This window comes from Engystomops pustulosus, chromosome 3 (genome assembly GCF_040894005.1).
Source record: "Engystomops pustulosus chromosome 3, aEngPut4.maternal, whole genome shotgun sequence".
Taxonomy (NCBI): domain Eukaryota; kingdom Metazoa; phylum Chordata; class Amphibia; order Anura; family Leptodactylidae; genus Engystomops; species Engystomops pustulosus.
In genome coordinates this window covers 223,074,849-223,097,807 of record NC_092413.1, presented here as the reverse complement: position 1 = coordinate 223,097,807, position 22,959 = coordinate 223,074,849, and positions in this window count along the sequence as shown.

The window sequence follows — 22,959 nt, the reverse complement described above, 5'->3', positions numbered from 1 at the left end:
ACTGTATGGTGGTAGTGTTCCTCACTGTATGGGGGTAGTGTTCCTCACTGTATGTTGGAAGTGTTCCTCACTGCATGGGGGTAGTGTTCCTCACTGTATGGGGGTAGTGTTCCTCACTGTATGGGGTTAATGTTCCTCACTGTATGGGGGTAGTGTTCCTCACTGTAGGGAGGTAGTATTCCTCAATGTATGGAGGTAGTGTTCCTCACTGCATGGGGGTAGTGTTCCTCACTGTATGGGGGTAGTGTTCCTCACTGTATGGGGGAAGTGTTCCTCACTGTATGGGGGTAGTGTTCCTCACTGTATGGGGTAGTGTTCCTCACTGTATGGGGTTAGTGTTCCTCACTGTATGGGGTTAGTGTCCCTCACTGTATGGGGGTAGTGTTCCTCACTGTATGGGGGTAGTGTTCCTCACTCTATGGCGGTAGTGTTCCTCACTGTATGGCTGTAGTGTTCCTCACTGTATGGAGGTAGTGTTCCTCACTGCATGGGGGTAGTGTTCCTCACTGTATGGAGGTAGTGTTCCTCACTGCATGGGGGTAGTGTTCCTCGCTGTATGGGGGTAGTATTACTCACTGTATGGAGGTAGTGTTCCTCACTGCATGGGGGTAGTGTTCCTCACTGTATGGTGGTGGTGTTCCTCACTGTATGGAGGTAGTGTTCCTCACTGCATGGGGGTAGTGTTCCTCACTGTATGGTGGTGGTGTTCCTCACTGTATGGTGGTGGTGTTCCTCTCTGTATGGCTGTAGTGTTCCTCACTGTATGGGGGTAGTGTTCCTCACTGTATGATGTTAGTGTTCCTCACTGTATGGGGGTGTGTTCCTCACTGTATGACGGTAGTGTTCCTCACTGTATGGGGGTAGTGTTCCTCACTGTATGGTGGTAGTGTTCCTCACTGTATTACGGTAGTGTTCCTCACTGTATGGAGGTAGTGTTCCTCACTGTATGGGGGTGTGTTCCTCACTGTATGACGGTAGTGTTCCTCACTGTATGGGGGTAGTGTTCCTCACTGTATGACGGTAGTGTTCCTCACTGTATGGAGGTAGTGTTCCTCACTGTATGGTGGTAGTGTTCCTCACTGGATGGGGGTAGTGTTTCTCACTGTATGGCGGAAGTGTTCTTCACTGTACGGCGGTAGTGTTCCTCACTGTACGGGGGTAGTGTTCCTCACTGGATAGGGGTAGTATTCCTCACTGTATGGCGGAAGTGTCCCTCACTGTATGGCGGTAGTGTTCCTCACCGTATGGGGGTAGTGTTCCTCACTGTATGTGGGTAGTGTCCCTCACTGTATGGCGGTAGTGTTCCTCTCTTTATGGTCGTAGTGTTCCTCCCTGTATTGCGGTAGTGTTCCTCACTGTATGGGGGTAGTGTTCCTCACTGTATGGCGGTAGTGTTCCTCACTGTATGGCGGTAGTGTTACTCACTGTATGAAGGTAGTGTTCCTCACTGTATGGGGGTAGTGTCCCTCACTGTATGGGGGTAGTGTTCCTCACTGTATGGGGGTAGTGTTCTTCACTGTATGGAGGTAGTGTTCCTCACTGTATGTTGGAAGTGTTCCTCACTGCATCGGGGTAGTGTTCCTCACTGTATAGCAGTAGTGTTCTTCACTGTATGGAGGTAGTGTTCCGCACTGTATGGGGGTAGTGTTCCTCACTGTAAAGCAGTAGTGTTCCTCACTGTATGGCGGTAGTGTTCCTCATTGCATTGGGGTAGTGTTCCTCACTGTATTGAGGTAGTGTTCCTCACTGCATGGGGGTAGTGTTCCTCACTGTATGGGGGTAGTGTTCCTCACTGTATGGCGGTAGTGTTCCTCACTGTATGGCGGTAGTGTTCCTCACTGTATGGCGTTAGAGTTCCTCACTGTATGGGGTTAGTGTTCCTCACTGTATGGGAGTAGTGTTCCTCACTGTAGGGAGGTAGTATTCCTCACTATATGGAGGTAGTGTTCCTCACTGCATGGGGGTAGTGTTCCTCACTGTATGGTGGTAGTGTTCCTCACTGTATGGGGTTAGTGTTCCTCACTGTATGGGGGTAGTGTTCCTCACTGTATGGGGGTAGTGTTCCTCACTGTATGGGGGTAGTGTTCCTCACTGTATGGGGGTAGTGTTCCTCACTGTATGGGGTTAGTGTTCCTCACTGTATGGGGGTAGTGTTCCTCACTGTATGGGGGTAGTGTTCCTCACTGTATAGGGGTAGTGTTCCTCACTGTATGGGGGTAGTGTTCCTCATTGTATGGCGGTAGTGTTCCTCACTGTATGGCGGTAGTGTTCCTCACTGTATGGGGGTAGTGTCCCTCACTGTATGGGGGTAGTGTTCCTCACTGTATGGTGGTAGTGTTCCTCACTGTATGGGGTTAGTGTTCCTCACTGTATGGGGGTAGTGTTCCTCACTGTATGGGGGTAGTGTTCCTCACTGTATGGGGGTAGTGTTCCTCACTGTATGGGGTTAGTGTTCCTCACTGTATGGGGGTAGTGTTCTTCACTGTATGGGGGTAGTGTTCCTCACTCTATGGCGGTAGTGATCCTCACTGTATGGGGGTAGTATTCCTCACTGTATGGAGGTAGTGTTCCTCACTGTATGGGGGTAGTGTTCCTCACTGTATGGTGGTGGTGTTCCTCACTGTATGGTGTTGGTGTTCCTCACTGTATGGCTGTAGTGTTCCTCACTGTATGGGGGTAGTGTTCCTCACTGTTTGGGGTTAGTGTTCCTCACTGTATGGGGGTAGTGTTCCTCACTGTATGGGGTTAGTGTTCCTCACTGTATTGGGGTAGTGTTCCTCACTCTATGGCAGTAGTGATCCTCGCTGTATGGTGTTGGTGTTCCTCACTGTATGGCGGTAGTATTCCTCACTGTATGGAGGTAGTGTACCTCACTGTATGGGGGTAGTGTTCCTCACTGTATGGGGGTAGTGTTCCTCACTGTATGAGGGTAGTGTTCCTCACTGTATGGGGGTAGTGTTCCTCACTGTATGGCGGTAGTGTTCCTCATTGTATGGAGCTAGTGTTCCTCTCTGTATGTGGGTAGTGTTCCTTAATATATGGCGGTAGTGTTCCTCACTGTATGGGGTTAGTGTTCCTCACTGTATGGGGGTGTGTTCCTCACTGTATGACGGTAGTGTTCCTCACTGTATGGCGGTAGTGTTCCTCACTGTATGGTGGTAGTGTTCCTCACTGTATGGCGGTAGTGTTCCTCACTGTATGTTGTAGTGTTCCTCACTGTATGGGGGTAGTGTTCCTCACTGTATGGGGGTAGTGTTCCTCACTGTATGGAGGTAGTGTTCCTCACTGTATGGGGGTGTGTTCCTCACTGTATGACGGTAGTGTTCCTCACTGTATAAGGGTAGTGTTCCTCACTGTATGGAGGTAGTGTTCCTCACTGTATGGTGGTAGTGTTCCTCACTGTATGGGGGTAGTGTTCCTCAATGGATGGGGGTAGTGTTTCTCGCTGTATGGCGAAAGTGTTCCTCACTGTACGGCGGTAGTGTTCCTCACTGTACGGGGGTAGTGTTCCTCACTGGATAGGGGTAGTATTCCTCACTGTATGGCGGAAGTGTCCCTCACTGTATGGCGATAATGTTCCTCACTGTATGGGGGTAGCGTTCCTCACTGTATGTGGGTAGAGTCCCTCACTGTATGGCGGTAGTGTTCCTCTCTGTATGGTCGTAGTGTTCCTCCCTGTATTGCGGTAGTGTTCCTCACTGTATGGGGGTAGTGTTCCTCACTGTATGGCGGTAGTGTTCCTCACTGTATGGCGGTAGTGTTTCTCACTGTATGGAGGTAGTGTTCCTCACTGTATGGAGGTAGTGTCCCTCTCTGTATGGGGGTAGTGTTCCTCACTGTATGGGGGTAGTGTTCTTCACTGTATGGAGGTAGTGTTCCTCACTGTATGGCGGTAGTGTTTCTCACTGTATGAAGGTAGTGTTCCTCACTGTATGGTGGTAGTGTTCCTCACTGTATGGGGGTAGTGTTCCTCACTGTATGTTGGAAGTGTTCCTCAATGCAAGGGGGTAGTGTTCCTCACTGTATGAGGGTAGTGTTCCTCACTGTATGAGGGTAGTGTTCTTCACTGTATGGAGGTAGTGTTCCTCACTGTATGGGGGTAGTGTTCCTCACTGTAAAGCAGTAGTGTTCCTCACTGTATGGCGGTAGTGTTTCTCACTGTATGGCGGTAGTGTTCCTCACTGCATTGGGGTAGTGTTCCTCACAATATGGAGGTAGTGTTCCTCACTGCATGGGGGTAGTGTTCCTCACTGTATGAGGGTAGTGTTCCTCACTGTATGAGGGTAGTGTTCTTCACTGTATGGAGGTAGTGTTCCTCACTGTATGGGGGTAGTGTTCCTCACTGTAAAGCAGTAGTGTTCCTCACTGTATGGAGGTAGTGTTCCGCACTGTATGGCGGTAGTGTTCCTCACTGTATGGGGGTAGTGTTCCTCACTGTAAAGCAGTAGTGTTCCTCACTGTATGGTGGTAGTGTTCCTCACTGTATGGGGGTAGTGTTCCTGACTGCATAAGGGTAGTGTTCCTCACAATATGGAGGTAGTGTTCCTCACTGCATGGGGGTAGTGTTCCTCACTGTATGGGGGTAGTGTTCCTCACTGTATGGCGGTAGTGTTCCTCACTGTATGGGGTTAGTGTTCCTCACTGTATGGCGGTAGTGTTCCTCACTGTATGGCGGTAGTGTTCCTCACTGTATGGGGTTAGTGTTCCTCACTGTATGGGGTTAGTGTTCCTCACTGTATGGGGGTAGTGTTCCTCACTGTATGGGGGTAGTGTTCCTCACTGTTTGGGGTTAGTGTTCCTCACTGTAAGGTGGTAGTGTTCCTCACTGTATGGGGGTAGTGTTCCCCACTGTATTGGGGTAGTGTTCCTCACTGCATGGGGGTAGTGTTCCTCACTGTATGGGGGTAGTGTTCCTCACTGTATGGCGGTAGTGTTCCTCACTGTATGGCGGTAGTGTTCCTCACTGTATGGGGGTAGTGTTCCTCACTGCATGGGGGTAGTGTTCCTCACTGTATGGGGGTAGTGTTCTCACTGTATGGGGTTAGTGTTCCTCACTGTATGGGGGTAGTGTTCCCCACAGTATGGGGGTTGTGTTCCTCACTGTATGGGGGTAGTGTTCCTCACTGTATGGGGGTAGTGTTCCTCACTGTATGGGGTTAGTGTTCCTCACTGTATGGGGGTAGTGTTCCTCACTGCATGGGGGTAGTGTTCCTCACTGTATGGGGGTAGTGTTCTCACTGTATGGGGTTAGTGTTCCTCACTGTATGGGGGTAGTGTTCCCCACAGTATGGGGGTTGTGTTCCTCACTGTATGGGGGTAGTGTTCCTCACTGTATGGGGGTAGTGTTCCTCACTGTATGGGGGTAGTGTTCCTCACTGGATAGGGGTAGTATTCCTCAGTGTATGGCGGAAGTGTCCCTCAGTGTATGGCGGTAGTGTTCCTCACTGTGTGGGGGTAGTGTTCCTCACTGTATGTGGGTAGTGTCCCTCACTGTATGGCGGTAGTGTTCCTCTCTGTATGGTCGTAGTGTTCCTCACTGTATTGCGGTAGTGTTCCTCACTGTATGGGGGTAGTGTTCCTCACTGTATGGTGGTAGTGTTCCTCACTGTATGGCGGTAGTGTTTCTCACTGTATGGAGGTAGTGTTCCTCACTGTATGGGGGTAGTGTCCCTCACTGTATGGGGGTAGTGTTCCTCACTGTATGGGGGTAGTGTTCTTCACTGTATGGAGGTAGTGTTCCTCACTGTATGTTGGAAGTGTTCCTCACTGCATGGGGGTAGTGTTCCTCACTGTATAGCAGTAGTGTTCTTCACTGTATGGAGGTAGTGTTCCGCACTGTATGGGGGTAATGTTCCTCACTGTATGGGGGTAGTGTTCCTCACTGTATGGGGGTAGTGTTCCTCACTGTATGGCGGTAGTGTTCCTCACTGTATGGGGGTAGTGTTCCTCACTGCATTGGGGTAGTGTTCCTCACTGCATGGGGGTAGTGTTCCTCACTGTATGGGGGTAGTGTTCCTCACTGTATGGGGGTAGTGTTCCTCACTGTATGGCGGTAGTGTTCCTCACTGTATGGCGGTAGTGTTCCTCACTGTATGGCGGTAGTGTTCCTCACTGTATGGGGTTAGTGTTCCTCACTGTATGGGGTTAGTGTTCCTCACTGTATGGGAGTAGTGTTCCTCACTGTAGGGAGGTAGTATTCCTCACTGTATGGAGGTAGTGTTCCTCACTGTATGGGGGTAGTGTTCCTCACTGCATGGGGGTAGTGTTCCTCACTGTATGGGGGTAGTGTTCTCACTGTATGGGGTTAGTGTTCCTCACTGTATGGGGTTAGTGTTCCTCACTGTATGGGGGTAGTGTTCCTCACTGTATGGGGGTAGTGTTCCTCACTGTATGGGGGTAGTGTTCCTCACTGTATGGGGGTAGTGTTCCTCACTGTATTGCGGTAGTGTTCCTCACTATGTGGTGGTGGTGTTCCTCACTGCATGGGGGTAGTGTCCCTCACTGTATGGCGGTAGTGTTCCTCACTGCATGGGGGTAGTGTTCCTCACTGTATAGGGGTAGTGTTCCTCACTGTATGGGGGTAGTGTCCCTCACTGTATGGCGGTAGTGTTCCTCACTGCATGGGGGTAGTGTTCCTCACTGTATGGGGGTAGTGTTCCTCACTGTATTGGGGTAGTGTTCCTCACTGTATGGGGGTAGTGTTCCTCACTGTATGGGGGTAGTGTTCCTCACTGTATGGGGTAGTATTCCTCACTGTATGGGGTTAGTGTTCCTCACTGTATTGGGGTAGTGTTCCTCACTGTATGGGGGTAGTGTTCCTCACTGTATGGGGTTAGTGTTCCTCACTGTATGGGGGTAGTGTTCCTCACTCTATGGCGGTAGTGTTCCTCACTGTATGGCTGTAGTGTTCCTCACTGTATGGAGGTAGTGTCTGGGCAAAGGACAGCACACCACTTGGATATTGTGGACTGGGATCTAGGAGAAGGCAGATTAATGGTGGCTTCCACTGAACCCCAAAAATAAAAATAAAAAGGAATTCAAAACTGCAAATTTAGTGCTTCCTACCTCCCAAAACATGTAATAGAAAGCAATCAAAAAGTCATATGTGCCCTATAATATCACCGATCTCACTATTATCTTTAACCCCTTAGCGCTCTGCGCCGTAGCTGTACTGCGCTGAGTCCTGCGAATAGCGCTCAGCGCAGTACAGCTACTGCGCAGAGACGATGCCGATTCAGCGCTGCATAGCAGCCGAACCGGCATCGTTAGCCGCGGGATTTTAACAGTAATCTACCGTTGACATCCCCGGCTAACACCCGCGGTCGGAGTGGGCTCCGATCGCGGGTGTTTAACCCGTTAAATGCCGCGGTCAACGCGACCGCGGCATTTAACATGCCTTCCGGGGGTCTTTACCCCACGATCGCCCCCCCCCGTGCCGTTTTCGGGGGGGCTGATCGCTGTTTTGGCACCTCTGGGGTCCGATCGGGACCCCAGAGAAGCCTGAAGGCGGTGCCTTTAAGATGGCGTCTGTGACGTCATCTTAAAGGCAAAATGTCAGCCTATGCATCTGCTTAGGCTGGCACTGCTAATACCCTGCAATACATTAGTATTGCAGAGTATTATGAACAAGCAATCAGATGATTGCTTGTTCATATCCCATGGTGGATCAAGTAAAAAAATATAAAAAAAAATGTTTTTTTTTCTGCGAATAGCGCTCAGCGCAGTACAGCTACTGCGCAGAGACGATGCCGATTCAGCGCTGCATAGCAGCCGAACCGGCATCGTTAGCCGCGGGATTTTAACAGTAATCTACCGTTGACATCCCCGGCTAACACCCGCGGTCGGAGTGGGCTCCGATCGCGGGTGTTTAACCCGTTAAATGCCGCGGTCAACGCGACCGCGGCATTTAACATGCCTTCCGGGGGTCTTTACCCCACGATCGCCCCCCCCCGTGCCGTTTTCGGGGGGGCTGATCGCTGTTTTGGCACCTCTGGGGTCCGATCGGGACCCCAGAGAAGCCTGAAGGCGGTGCCTTTAAGATGGCGTCTGTGACGTCATCTTAAAGGCAAAATGTCAGCCTATGCATCTGCTTAGGCTGGCACTGCTAATACCCTGCAATACATTAGTATTGCAGAGTATTATGAACAAGCAATCAGATGATTGCTTGTTCATATCCCATGGTGGATCAAGTAAAAAAATATAAAAAAAAATGTTTTTCAATAAAAAATAACTTTATAAATCACTAAAAATGCCCATAAGCCCCAAAACATATAAAGAGACATATAACGCTCAAAAAAGTCTAAATCATAACACAAACCCCACATATATAGTATCACCGCGTCCGTAACAATCCATAGAATAAAAGTAAATAACTATTGAACCCATATGATGAACGCCGTAAAAAAAAAACGTTAAAAACCCGCCCAAAATTATGATTTTTACTAGAGATGAGCGAACATACTCGTCCGAGCTTGATGCTCGATCGAGCATTAGCGTACTCGTAACTGCTCGTTGCTCGGACGAGCATTTCGCCCGCTCGAGAAAATGGCAGCTCACGCCGTTTTGCTTTTTGGCGGCCAGAAACAGAGCCAATCACAAGCCAGGAGACTCTGCACTCCACCCAGCATGACGTGGTACCCTTACACGTAGATAGCAGTGGTTGGCTGGCCAGATCAGGTGACCCTGGGATAGACTAGCCGCTGCCCGCGCTGCTCGGATCATTCTCTGTCTGGATGCCGCTAGGGAGAGAGCTGCTGCTGGTCAGGGAAAGCGTTAGGGTGTTCTATTAGCTTACTGTTAGGCAGGAGTGATTCTAAAAGAACCCAACAGCCCTTCTTAGGGCTACAATAACGTTATAATTTTTATTTTTTTTTTATTTGCAGCTAGTACCATATTGTGAGGAATTTGCAGGGGGACTTGCTACCGTTGTGTTTAGCTCTTAGTGACACACATATCCACCTCAAACACCAAAGTGGGACAATTTATTAGGGGTTTGAGTAGAATTAGGCACAGTCTGCCAGTTTCTTTTTATTTTACGTTTATTGTTTTAATAACTCAGTGTCATCTCATCTGGCATAGTAGTGTGCTGTAATACTTGGCTAGAAAATAGCCATAGGAGAATACAAACGGCTTAATTACGCCTACAGTAGCGTTATATATATTTGATTTCTGGTTGATCTGCTGGTGGCTGTAGTTGTTGCAGTGCATCTACTAGTAAATTGTGAGCAATTTGGAGTCAGACTTGCGACCACTGTGTTTTAGTGACGCACATATCCATCGCAAAGACCGAAGTGGGAAAATTTATTAGGGCCCGGGGTTGTATTTCAATTAGGCACAGTCTGCCATTTCCTTTTTTATTTTACGTTTATTTTTTTCATAACTCAGTGTCATCTCATCTGGCATAGCAGTGTGCTTTCATACTTGGCTAGAAAATAGCCATAGCAATAGGATAGCATCGCTTGGTTTTAAAAACTAAAAAACACAAAAAAAAAACAAAAAAACAAAAAAAAAGTTAAAAAAAAAATTCAAGTTATAACTCTCATTTTCAAAATGTTTAACCCGAGGGCTAGGGGTAGAGGACGAGGGCGGGGACGTGGGCGTCCAACTACTGCAGGGGTCAGAGGCCGTGGTCCTGGGCGGGGTGAGACACCACCTGCTTATGAGGGAGCAGGGGAACGCCGCAGAGCTACACTCCCTAGGTTCATGTCTGAAGTTACTGGGACTCGTGGTAGAGCACTGTTGAGGCCAGAACAGTGCGAACAGGTGATGTCGTGGATTGCCGACAATGCTTCGAGCAATTTGTCCACCAGTCAGTCTTCCACGCAGTCCACCCATGTCACCGAAATCGGCACTCCTCCAGCTCCTGCACCTCAGCCTCCTCCCCCCCAGTCTGCCCCCTCCCAGCAAAATTTGCCATTTGAACCGGCATACTCTGAGGAACTGTTTTCTGGACCCTTCCCACAGTCACAAACCACTTGTCCGGTTGCTGATGAGCAATTTTCCGATGCCCAGGTTTTCCACCAGTCGCAGTCTGTGGGTGATGATGACCTTGTTGACGTAGTGGAAGAAGTGTGTAAAGAGGTGTCCGACGATGAGGAGACACGGGTGAGGCCGGGTGAACACAGTGCTTCTGAGACGGAGGAGAGTCCTCGACCAGAACAGGTTGGAAGAGGCAGTGGTGGGGCCAGACGGAGAGGCAGGGCCAGAGCTGGTGCATCAGCGGAAAATGTGTCAACTAGTGAAGCTCCCGTGGCGAGGGCTAGATTTTCAGAAGTCTGGAGGTTCTTTAAAGAAACACCGGATGACCGACGGACTGTGGTGTGCCACATTTGCCAAACCAGGATCAGCAGGGGTTCCACCACTACTGGCTTAACTACCACCAGTATGCGCAGGCATATGAATGCTAAACACCCCACTCAGTGGCAACAAGCGCGTTCACCTCCGGCCGTGCACACCACTGCTCCTTCCCCTGTGTCAGCTGATAGTCAGCCCCCTGCCCAGGACCCTGCCACAAAAACCCCATCGTCGCCTCCACGATCCTCCACAGCATCCACCAGCGTTCAGCTCTCCATACCCCAGACGCTGGAGCGGAAACGCAAATATAGTGCAACCCACCCGCACGCCCAAGCCCTTAATGTGCACATCTCCAGATTGCTAAGCCTGGAGATGCTGCCCTATAGGCTAGTAGAGACCGAGGCCTTTCGCAGCCTCATGGCGGCGGCCGCCCCTCGGTATTCGGTCCCCAGCCGCCACTACTTTTCCCGATGTGCCGTCCCAGCCCTGCACCAGCACGTGTCAGACAACATAATCCGTGCCCTGACCAACGCCGTTTCTGACAAGGTCCACCTGACCACGGACACGTGGACGAGTGCTGCCGGGCAGGGCCACTATATATCTCTGACGGCACATTGGGTTAACTTGGTGGAGGCTGGGACCGAGTGTGACCCTGCGGCTGGTCATATACTGCCGACGCCGAGGATTGCGGGGCCTACCTCGGTCCAGGTGTTTGAGGCCTACTATGCCTCCTCCTCCTCCCACCCCTCCTCCACCTCCTCCTCCGAACGACCATCCGTGGGCATGGCGCCATCAGTCGGTAGCTCTAGGCACAGCAGCAGTGCCGTCGCTAAGCGACAGCAGGCGGTGCTCAAACTGCTGAGCCTAGGCGATAAAAGGCACACCGCCCAAGAACTATTACAGGGCATCACGGCGCAGACTGATCTGTGGCTGGCACCGCTGAACCTGAAGCCAGGCATGGTTGTGTGTGACAACGGCCGTAACCTGGTGGCGGCTCTGCAACTCGGCAGACTGACACATGTGCCATGCCTGGCCCATGTGTTAAATCTGATAGTTCAGCGTTTCCTCAAGACATACCCCAATCTGTCTGATTTGCTCACGAAGGTGCGCCGCATCTGTGCGCATTTCAGGAAGTCCAGCACAGATGCTGCCACTCTCAGGGCAGCGCAGCGCCGCCTCCAACTGCCCGCTCACCGACTGTTGTGCGACGTGCCCACGAGGTGGAATTCAACACTGACCATGTTATCCAGAGTTTACCAGCAGCGCCGAGCGATTGTAGACTGCCAGATGTCAACTTCCACCAGAACTGGTAGTCAGGTCAGTCAGCTTCCTCAAGTCTACAATGAGGAGTGGACGTGGATGTCTGATATCTGTCAGGTGCTGAGTAACTTTGAGGAGTCATTACAGATGGTCAGTGGCGATGCCGCCATCATCAGCCTCACCATCCCGCTGCTTGGCCTGTTGAAATACTCTCTGGTCAGCATGAAGTCGGAAGCTTTGCGCTCCTCACAAGAGACGGGGGAAGAAGATTCCCTTGTTGATAGCCAAAGCACCCTTAGGTCTGTTTCTCAGCGCATATCGGAGGAGGTGGAGGTGGAGGAGGAAGAGGAGGAGAATGTTGGCGAGACACAAGAGGGGACCATTGTTAAGTCCTTCACTGTTGAGCGTGTATGGGCAGAAGAAGAGGAATTGGAGGAGTTGGAGGAGGAGGAAATGGACAGTCAGGCCAGTGAGGGGAGCGAATTCTTACGCGTTGGTACTCTGGCGCATATGGCAGATTTCATGCTAGGCTGCCTATCCCGTGACCCTCGCGTTCAAAGAATTTATTCCAGCACCGATTACTGGGTGTTCACTCTCCTGGACCCACGGTACAAGCAAAATCTTTCCACTCTCATCCCTGGAGAGGAAAGGAGTGTGAGAATGCATGAATACCAGCAGGCCCTGGTGCACAAGCTGAAACAGTATTTCCCTTCTGACAGCGCTAGCGGCAGAGTGCGTAGTTCTGCGGGACAAGTAGCGAGGGAGAGTAGGCGAGCAGGCAGCTTGTCCAGCACTGGCAAGGGTACGCTTTACAAGGCTTTTGCCAGCTTTATGTCACCCCAGCAAGACACTGTCACCTGTCCCCAGTCTCGGCAGAGTAGGGCTGATCTTTACAGAAAGATGGTGAGGGAGTACGTAGCTGACCATACCATCGTCCTAAATGATCACACAGCTCCCTACAACTACTGGGTTTCAAAGCTGGACATGTGGCACGAACTGGCGCTGTACGCCTTGGAGGTTCTTGCCTGCCCTGCCGCTAGCGTCTTGTCCGAGCGGGTTTTCAGTGCAGCTGGTGGCATCATCACCGATAAGCGTACACGCCTGTCGACTGACAGCGCTGACAGGCTGACGCTTATTAAGATGAATAAAGCCTGGATTTCTCATAATTTCCAATCTCCACCAGGTGAAGGAAGCTCAACCTGAATAATTTATCCACTCCTCCTCCTCCTCATTTTCCTCCTTCTCCTCCTCTTTGCACAGTAAAGCAGAGGAAACTGGCTATTTTTTGACAGGGCCCACTGGCTCTAGCTATAGTACTTTATGCATTTAATTTTTCTGGAGGGCCACCGACCCGGTCCTCTGTTTTAAACAATTTTTGGGAGTGCCACATACAGGCACTCAATCTATTCAATTTTTCTGGAGGGCCACCTACCTGCTCCTCTGGTTTGAAAACTTTTTTGGACTGCCACATACAGGCACTCAATCTATTCCATTTTTCTGGAGGGCCACCTACCTGCTCCTCTGGTTTGAAAACTTTTTTGGACTGCCACATACAGGCACTCAATCTATTTTATTTTTCTGGAGGGCCACCTACCTGCTCCTCTGGTTTGAAAACTTTTTTGGACTGCCACATACAGGCACTATCCAAATTAAATTGTCTCCATAGCAGCCTCCACACGTTGTCTCCATTGCTACCTACAAAAGTCGTCCATATAGCTGCCTCCATACATCGTCCCCTTATCAAACGAGGTGTGTCAGGCAGAAATTTGGGTTGTTTTCATGGATTCCACATCAAAGTTGTTAACTTTGTCGCCACCCTGCTGTGTTATCCACAAAATATACTGGCAAACTTTTATCATTTACCAATATTATTTCAGCGCTTCTTGCGCATCTGTTTACATTCCCCTCACCCGCCATATCCCAAACTTATAAGAACGCTACTACACTTAACTTGGTGCACGCTGGGACCGAGTCTGACCCTGGGGCTGGTGATATACTGCCGACGCAGAGGATTGCGGGGCCTACCTCGGTCCAGGTCTCAAAGGCCTACTATACCTCCTCCTCCTCCCACCCCTCCTCCACCTCCTCCTCCTCCGAATTACCATCCGTGGCCATGGCGCCATCAGTCGGTAGCTCTAGGCACAGCAGCAGTGCCGTCGCTAAACGACAGCAGGCGGTGCTCAAACTGCTGAGCCTAGCCGATAAAAGGCACACCGCCCAAGAGCTATTACAGGGCATTCCACATCAAACTTGTTAACTTTCTCGCCACCCTGCTGTGTAATCCAGAAAAGATACTGGCAAACTTTTATCATTTACCAATATTATTTCAGCGCTTCTTGCGCATCTGTTTCCATTCCCCTCACCCGCCATATCCTAAACTTATAAGAACGCTATTACACTTGATCTTATACAAAAGGTTCTTAGAAGTGCTGTTTGGGGAGTAGCCTAGAGACAGGGGCTTGGATTGGCGAAAGCTCGCCTGGCAGCGGAGCGCCAGCTCCATGCCAAGATCCAACTAACATAGTTTTAACTGCAGCACCTTTAATCTACTACTAGTTCACTGCCTCCATACATGGTCCCCTTATCAAACGAGCTGTGTCAGGCAGAATTTTGGGTTGTTTTCATGGCTTCCATGTTAACTTTGTCGCCACCCTGCTGTGTAATCCACAAAATATACTGGCAAACTTTTATCATGTACCGATATTATTTGAGCGCTTCTTGCTCACCTCCTTTGGTTCCTCTCTGCCACCCATTGGTTTGAAGCCTGAGTCCATTTAGGGTATGTCGCCATGCCACTCTCTAGCCTGCCGCTGCTGCCGCTGCCTCTGCATGAAGTCCCCTATAGTGTCAGGGTCAATTATTGGATGTTTTAGATGCTATCTAGCTTCATTCTGTCACTTTGTCATGGCCATGCTGTTGCCCATAATTTTGGCATAATGGTGCGATTAAGCAGCCTCAGAGGCATCCATGCATGCTGCCCCTGCTGTTTCCTGTCCATTTCCGTGGTGTTTCCATCCTTTTCTGAGGTTCCCAGGTGTTTGGCCAAGCTTCCCTGTGCAGAGCCTTGGTCCCCTTGAAAAATGCTCGAGTCTCCCATTGACTTCAATGGGGCTCGTTATTCGAGACGAGCACTCGAGCATCGGGAAAAGTTCGTCTCGAATAACGAGTACCCGAGCATTTTAGTGCTCGCTCATCTCTAATTTTTACCTATTATATCCCACTAAAAATGCAATAAAAAGTAATCAACAAAACATATGTACTCCAGAATGATACTGTTGCAAAGAACAACATGTCCTGCAAAAAACAAGCCATCAACCAGCTCTGTAGCCAAAAACGTAACAATGTTATGCCACTTGGAATACGGCGATGCAAAAATGATAGATTTTTATTTGGCAAATTTAGTAAAACATAAGAAAATATATTCATGTCTGGTCCCCGTAATCGTATCGACCCATAGAATAAAGATAACAGGATTATTAGGATATACGGTGAACACGAAAAAAAAAAAAGTAAAAAATCCAGTACAGAATTGATGCTTTTCTACTCATGACCTCAAAAAAAGTTCCTAAATTTTCAACAATAGGTGATACCAACCCCAAAATGGTAACACTGGAAAAAGCATCTCATCGCGCAAAAAAAATGCCGTCACATGGCCCCAATAACAGAAAAGCAAAAATTTTATAGCCTACAAAAGGGGGCAACGAGAAAACTAAAATCCTGGCAACTGCAGGGTGCTCCTTCCCTTCTGCGCCTCGCTGTGCGCCCATAACACAAGTAACGGCCACATGTGGGGGGTCGCTGCACTCAGGAGAAATTGTAGAACAAATTTTATGGTGGGTTTTCTCTTTTTATCTTTTGCAAATGTGTAAATTTTAGGGCTAAATGAACATATAACCGACAAAATTTGACCATTCTAAATTTCACCGCCATTTTGATTCAATTACTATGAAGATCTGAAGGGGTTAACAATCTTTGTAAATGCTGTTTCTGATAGTTTGTGGGGTGCAGATTTGAAAATGGGTTGGTTATATAGGGGGTTTTTGATGCTAAATACGTAAAATTTAATTTCAAACAGTATTTATCCCCAAAATAGTCAATTCTGAAAATACTGAAAATCGCTATTCGATTTGTAGGCCGCGTGACGTCAAAATAAATTATCCAAACATTTCAAAAATTATGAAAATGTAAATCAGACAAATGGGAAATGTTATTCTGCAAGTTATTTAGGTGGTAAATCTATCTGCCTGAAAACGCGGTGATTTTGAATTTCGAAAATGGCAAATTTTTCTAAAAATTCATCATTTTTTTCCTTTACTTATCAGCCAAAATTTACCACTAAAATGAAGTACAACATGTGGGGAAAAAACAATCTCAGAATCGCTTTGATAAGTAACAGTGTTAAGCTGTAAAATGGCTGAGTCCTTAAGGGGTTAATACAATAAACAAGCCCCATTGATCCTCATTTGATTAAAGGGTTTTCCCATCTGGACATTTACATTTAATTAAATTCATTTGCCATATGTAAACATTTCTTCAATTGGATGTTAATAAAAAAAAAGTTCCTGTGTGAAGATAATTTCTCATAAATGTAGCCATGTTGTCTCTTAGAAACCATATAGCTTCCTTGGATACGACCACGTCACACTCTAGCAGTAGTGGCCAGACATGCGCTATTGAGCCCTGCCGGACCACCAAGATTCAGCAATCATTACCACAGGAGGGCTGTGGGACCTGCAGTAACTCCCGGACATTTCATATACAAAAACTTTTTGTTTCTTTGTGCAATCACTCCAGCAGAGGTGGCCGTATCCAAGGAAGCTGTCTCGTTTCTAAGGGACAACATGACTACATTCATGAGAAATTATCTTCACACAGGAACATTTCTTTTAATAACATCCAATTGAAGAAATGTTTATATATGGTAGATTAATGAAACTGAATGTGAGTGCCCAGACGAGAACACCCCTTTAAAGAATAAAAAACTTGCAGAATATGGGAAATGCAGTTTCCTTAAAAAGGGTTTTTACCTTCAGAATCATTTTATCATGTTTATTATACTGTACAATAAATTCTTTTGGAATATAAGCAGAGAAAAACTAAAAAAGTGATGCGTCCTGAAGGCCATTTTAGGCCCATTTAGTGTCCTTAACCCCTTACCGACACGCACCATAATAGTACGGTGCGTGTCTGGTGCAGGTAAATGGAGAAGGCTCACGGGCTAAGCCCCCTCCATATCCGGTAAGTCTTCCCTGCACATTGCAGCAAAGACTTACCGGTAACACCTGCGTTCGGTGCTAGCACGGATCGCGGGTACTATCCCATTGAACTCTGCCAGCAAAGATGCCAGCGGCTTCAAAAAGATGGTGGCACACATTTTAATGAATGAGGTGGAAAATACTGTAGTATGGCAGTATATGGTAGGATTGATCAGACAACCTAGGGTTAAAGTACATTAGGGGGTCTGCAAAACAGTGAAAGTAAAAATTAAAAAAAAAAGTAAAAAAAAATTACAATAAAAAACATGAAAATTAGAGATGAGCGAGCACTAAAATGCTCGAGTGTGTGTTACTTGGGTCGAACTTTTCCCGATGCTCGAGTGCTCGTCTCGAATAACGAGCCCCATTGAAGTCAATGATAGACTCGAGCATTTTTCACTGAAGAACACATTGCAGATGTTTCCGTACATCTGCTAACTTATCCGAAGACACGCGTGCAGAACGGTGTTCTTCACAATAGTATGTGAAGAACAATGGGGCAGATTTTCTTACCCGGTCCATTCGCGATCCAACGGCGCGCTCTCTGCGGTGGATTCTGGTCCGGCCGGGATTCACTAAGGCAGTTCCCCTGACATCCACCAGGTGTCGCTGCTGCGCTGAAGACCATCGGAATGCACTGAAGCTCACCGAGCCATCGTGGGTGAAGGTAAGCGTGTGTCGAGCGACCCTTTTTTTTAAAAAAATGTGGCGGTTTTTCGGAATCCGTCGGGTTTCTTTACGGACACACGATTTCCGTTGCGTGCATGCCGGCGCCGTTGCGTCACAATCCGATCGCGTGCGCCGAAATCCCGAAAAATTTGGTCAACCCGTCGGAAAAAAACGTGAATCGGGCCCTTAGTAAATGACCCCCAATATGTGTGAAGAACACATTGCAGATGTTTCCATATATCTGCAATTTGTTCTTCACACATAATGGGGCAGATTTACTTACCCGGTCCATTTGCGATCCAGCGGCGCGTTATGTGCGGAGGATTAGGGTCTTCCGGCGATTCACTAAGGCAGTTCCTCCAATGTCCACCAGGTGTCGCTGCTGCTCTGAACTTAATCGAAATGCACTGAAGTTCACCAAGTCGGGCCGAGTGCAGGTAATCGCGTGTCCAGCGACACTTTTTTTTAAATGTGGCGGTTTCTCCGAATCTGTCTGGTTTTCGTTCGGCCACGCCCCCTGATTTCCGTCGCGAGCATGCCAGCGCCGATGCGCCACAATCCGATCGCGTGCACCAAGAAACCGGGGCAATTCAGGGAAAATCGCTGCAAAACAGAAAAATTTGGGTAATTCGCTGTAAAAACGCCCCCATTGTTCTTCACATACTATTGTGAAGAACACCATTTGGCAAGCGCGTCTTCGGATAATTTAGCAGATGTACGGAAACATCTGCAATCTATTCTTCACTGTGTTTTTCACTTAAATGATCCTGTTTTCACTGTGTTCACTGTTTTCATTGTGTTCTTCACTGTTCTTCACTGTGTTTGCTTAAGTAAATGCTCGATCTCAAGCAGGGGAAATACTCGTCCGAGCAACAAGCCGTTTCGAGTACTCTAATACTTGAACGAGCATCAAGCTCGGACGAGTTTACTCGCTCATCTCTAATAAACATTCTAATCACCCCCCTTTTCCCTAGAAGTGATATAAATATAAATAAACAGTAAAAACCATAAATACATTAGCTATCAGCGCATCCAAAAATGCCCGATATATCAAAATATAATAACGTTTTTTCACTGCGTTTAACCCCGTCACGGAAAATAGCACCCAAGGTCGAAAATGGCACTTTTTTGCCATTTTGAAAAATATTAAAAATTCTAACAAAAGTTATCAAAAGGCCGCACAGTCCTAAAAATTATAGCATTGAAAACTTCATCAAAAGTCTCGCAAAATGGCACCACCCACAGCTCCGTACACTGAAGTATGAAAAGTTATTAGCGCCAGAATATGGCAAAATCAAAAATAATTTTTTGTACAGGAGGTTTTATTTTTGTAAATGCATGAAAACATGATAAAACCTGTTATCCCCGTGATCGCACCAACTCAAAGAATAAAGTAGACCTGTCGCACAGTGAAAGCCATAAAATTCAAGCCCACAAGGAAATGACGCAAATGCGTTTTTTCACCATTTTCACTGCATGTGGAATTTTTTCCCACTTCCCAGTACACGGCATGGAATATTCTATTCCAGTGATGGCGAACCTTTTAGCGGCCGAGTGCCCAAACTGAACCCAAAGCCCTACTCATTTATTGTGAGGTGCCAACCAAAAATTAAAGCAGTAACTTTTTGCTCCCTGTTCATCAGCTTCATATTTGTCTCCTGAGGACATCAACATATTAGAAAGATAGAACATTTTCATAATTTTAGCTTCTTTCCAGTGTCCCCTCTGTACACAGAATCGTGGGGCCAGCAGGAGGTTCTCCAAAGATAATTCAGACCTGTCTACTCATTCTCCCTCTTCCTAAAGTCCCAGGGAGAGAAGTAAGTATCAAAATATGACTAAAAGCAGCATCTTTTAAGTTGCTTGGAACTGGAGGAAGATTCTTTGAGTCCTGTCTGGTGTGCTGGGGCGATGGCCCGGGTGCCCACAGAAAGGGCTCTGAATGCCGCCTCTGGCACCCGTGCCATAGGTTCGCCACCACTGTTCTATACCATCACTATGAAGTGCAATTTGTTAGGCAGAAAACAAGCCATCCCAAAGCTCTGTGGTTTGTAAAGCATGGGCCACATTTATCACTTTTGTGCGCCTAAGTGTAGTAGTTGCGGCTAAATTCTGGCGCACTGTTTTGCCGGAATTATCACCATCTGTGATAAGGTAATTTCCTGCCCATTATTAATCACTTTACTTTAACACAGTTTAGGCGCAATTGTGGTGCAGTTAACGCGTAATGTTAGATTCAGGCACTTACATGTGATCCTGCTACAAGCTCCTCTCTGCTTCTCCCACAGCCCAGAATGAAAATAACACTCACAGCAGCACCCAGGTGTGTGACACCCTGCACCCAGTGACCTCCTCAGCAGCACCCAGGTGTGTGACACCCAGCACGCAGTGACCTCCTCAGCAGCACCCAGGTGTGTGACACCCAGCACCCAGTGACCTCCTCAGCAGCACCCAGGTGTGTGACACCCAGCACCCAATGACCTCCTCAGCAGGGGCTTCTCCTGGAGGGGATCCCCCAGTGCTGATCTCCTGCTGCACCCCTGTAATTCTGCACAGTATCCCCCTCAGACACACTGGTGATACTGTGCAGAATTACATGGGGGACACTTGTCTGTAGTTTCTGCAACATTCTGCAAAGTTCTCTTCTCTCTTGCTTTGAGCTCAGGATTCTGCAAAATGTTTTGTAAATAGAAGGTGATGAACTGTAAATAGAGTCTGCAGCTCCTGTCTGCAGAGTATCTCATGTCTGTATTACCTGTACTAGTGTCTACAGAGCATCTCATGTCTGTATGATCTGTTCTAGTGTCTGCAGTGTATGTAATGTCTGTATTATCTGTACTAGTGTCTGCAGTGTATGTAATGTCTGTATTATATGTTCTAGTGTCTGCAGTGTATGTAATGTCTGTATTATATGTTCTAGTGTCTGCAGTGTCTGGCTGAGCTTTGCTGCTAGAAATGAACTGTTCTGCAAAGGGGCTCAGTGCTTTCTTCTCAGTTAACATCACCTTCGGGCTGAAGTGTTTTTGCGCCCGTTTTTGTGCCTAAATGAAAAAGTTGCAAGTGATTAATATCATTAAGCGCAACAAAACATCTGGATTGCTAGGATAAATGAGGGAAAGCTGGTTATTTTTGCTGCTCGGCTAGTTTGGCATTTAGTCGCAAAAATGGCACAAAAACAACAGAAAAAAACGAGTGATACATGTGGCCCCATATATTATATATTATATGTTTGTAAACCAAGCACACTGACATACTGGTGTGTGCCCCCTCCGGTAGGATTTGCTCTTTTTTACCCTCTTAAAAAATTCCTTTAAAAATATGCAATTGATCCTGTGGGGCCATTAACACCCATGGAGTCTGGAGCCCCTCAGGCTCATTTGCATTATTTTTAAAGCCATTTTTTTCTTAAAACAAGTGCATAAGAAGCTTAAAGTAGAGTAGAAGCTGCCAGATGGGGCACACGTCAGTATGTCTGTGTTCGTTCTTTACAATCCTTCATCCTGGTTGTAGATGTCTTTGAAGGTGTTTTTTCTTGAAAGTTTTACTCTTCTGGAACTTGAATTTTTTTAATTCCATATGCCTGTACATTTAACTTTACATTTTGACTTTCTGTATTTCTGAAACTTTAAATTTAAACTTTAACAATCCATATACCAAAAACATGAACTTGAAACTTTTAAATAACCATTTGATTCCAATAGGGGTCGTGATCAGGATCAAGTCCATGCCAATATTTGGAAAACTTCGTCAAACCCAAATTTCATCCATCTTGCTCATCTCCTCTGGTTTCTGCATGACTATTGGTTTAGGAACCAGTGTGACTAATGGCTACTGTATACAGTTGTCTGCTGGGCTCTTCGTGACTGTTGGTTAATAGGCCGGTCTGCATGACTTTTGGGTAATGGGCTGGTGAGACTACTAGCTACTGGGGGATCCATGACTATTAGCTTATGAGGCCTGTGTGACTACTGGTTATGGTTAGAGATGAGCGAACATACTCGTCCTAGCTTGATGCTCGTTCGAGCATTAGCATACTCGCAACTGCTCGGTGCTCGGATGAGTATTTTGCCCGCTCGAAAAAATGTCATCTTGTGGCATTTAGATTTTTGGCGGCCAGAAACAGAGCCAATCACAAGCCAGGAGACTCTGCACTCCACCCAGCATCACGTGGTACACTTACATGTCGATAGCAGTAGTTGGCTGGCCTGATCAGGTGACCCTGGTATAGACTAGCCCCTGCCCACGCTGCTCGGATCATTCTCTGTCTGGATGCCGTTAGGGAGAGAGCTTCTGCTGGTCAGGGATAGCGTTAGGGTGCTAGTAGATTACTGTTAGGCAGGAGTGATTCTCCAAGAACCTTACTGTTAGGCAGGAGTGATTCTCCAAGAACCCAACAGCCCATGATAGGGCTACATTAGCGTTTTTCAAAAGTTAAAGTGACACACTCAGTCACAGCACAAAATCCTTGTGTGTGCTGTCAGTGTAGGTTAGAAACTAGCCATAGCAATCATCTTCTGTGGTTGCTGTCTGATTTCTTCTGCATGTTTTTCTCTATAAAAAAAAAATTTAAATTACAGTTTATTTTTCTGTTTTGTCTACATATTAGACATTAATTTTGAAAATGTTGAACCCGAAGGCTAGGGGTAGAGGAAGAGGTCATGGGCATCCAATTACTGCAGGGGTCAGAGGCCGTGGTCCTGGACGGGGTGAGACACCACCTGCTGATGAGGGAGCAGGGGAACGCCGCAGCTACACTCCCTAGCTTCATGTCTCAAGCTACTGGGACTCGTGGTAGAGCACTGTTGAGGCCAGAACAGTGCAAACAGGTGGTGTCGTGGATTGCGGACAATGCTTCTAGCCATTTGTCCACCAGTCAGTCTTCCACGCAGTCCACGGATTGTTACCCAAGTGAGCACTCCTCCAGTTCCTCCACCTCAACCTCCTTCCCCCCAGTCTGCCCCCTTCCAGGAAAATTTGGCATTCTCTGAGGAACTGTTTTCTGGACCTTTCCCAGAGTCACAAAACACTTGTCAGGTTGCTGCTGAGCTCTTTCCCGATGCCCAGGTTTTCCACCAGTCGCAGTCTGTGGGTGATGATGACCTTCTTGACGTAGTGGAAGAAGTGTGTAAAGAGGTGTCGGACGATGAGGAGACACATTTGTCAGACAGTGGTGAAGTTGTTGTCAGGGCAGGAAGTCAGAGGGGGGAGCAGACTGAGGGATCGGAGAATGATGAGGTGACAGACCCAAGCTGGGTTGATAGGCCGGGTGAACACAGTGCTTGTGAGACTGAGGCAAGTTCTATACAAGAACAGGTTGGAAGAGGCAGTGGTGGGGCCATACAGAGAGGCAGGGCCAGAGATGGTGCATCAGCGCCAAATGTTTCACGTAGTGAAGCTTTCGCGGTGAGGACTAGATTTTATGAAGTCTGGAGGTTCTTTAAAGAAACACCGGATGACCGACGGACTGTGGTGTGCAACCTGT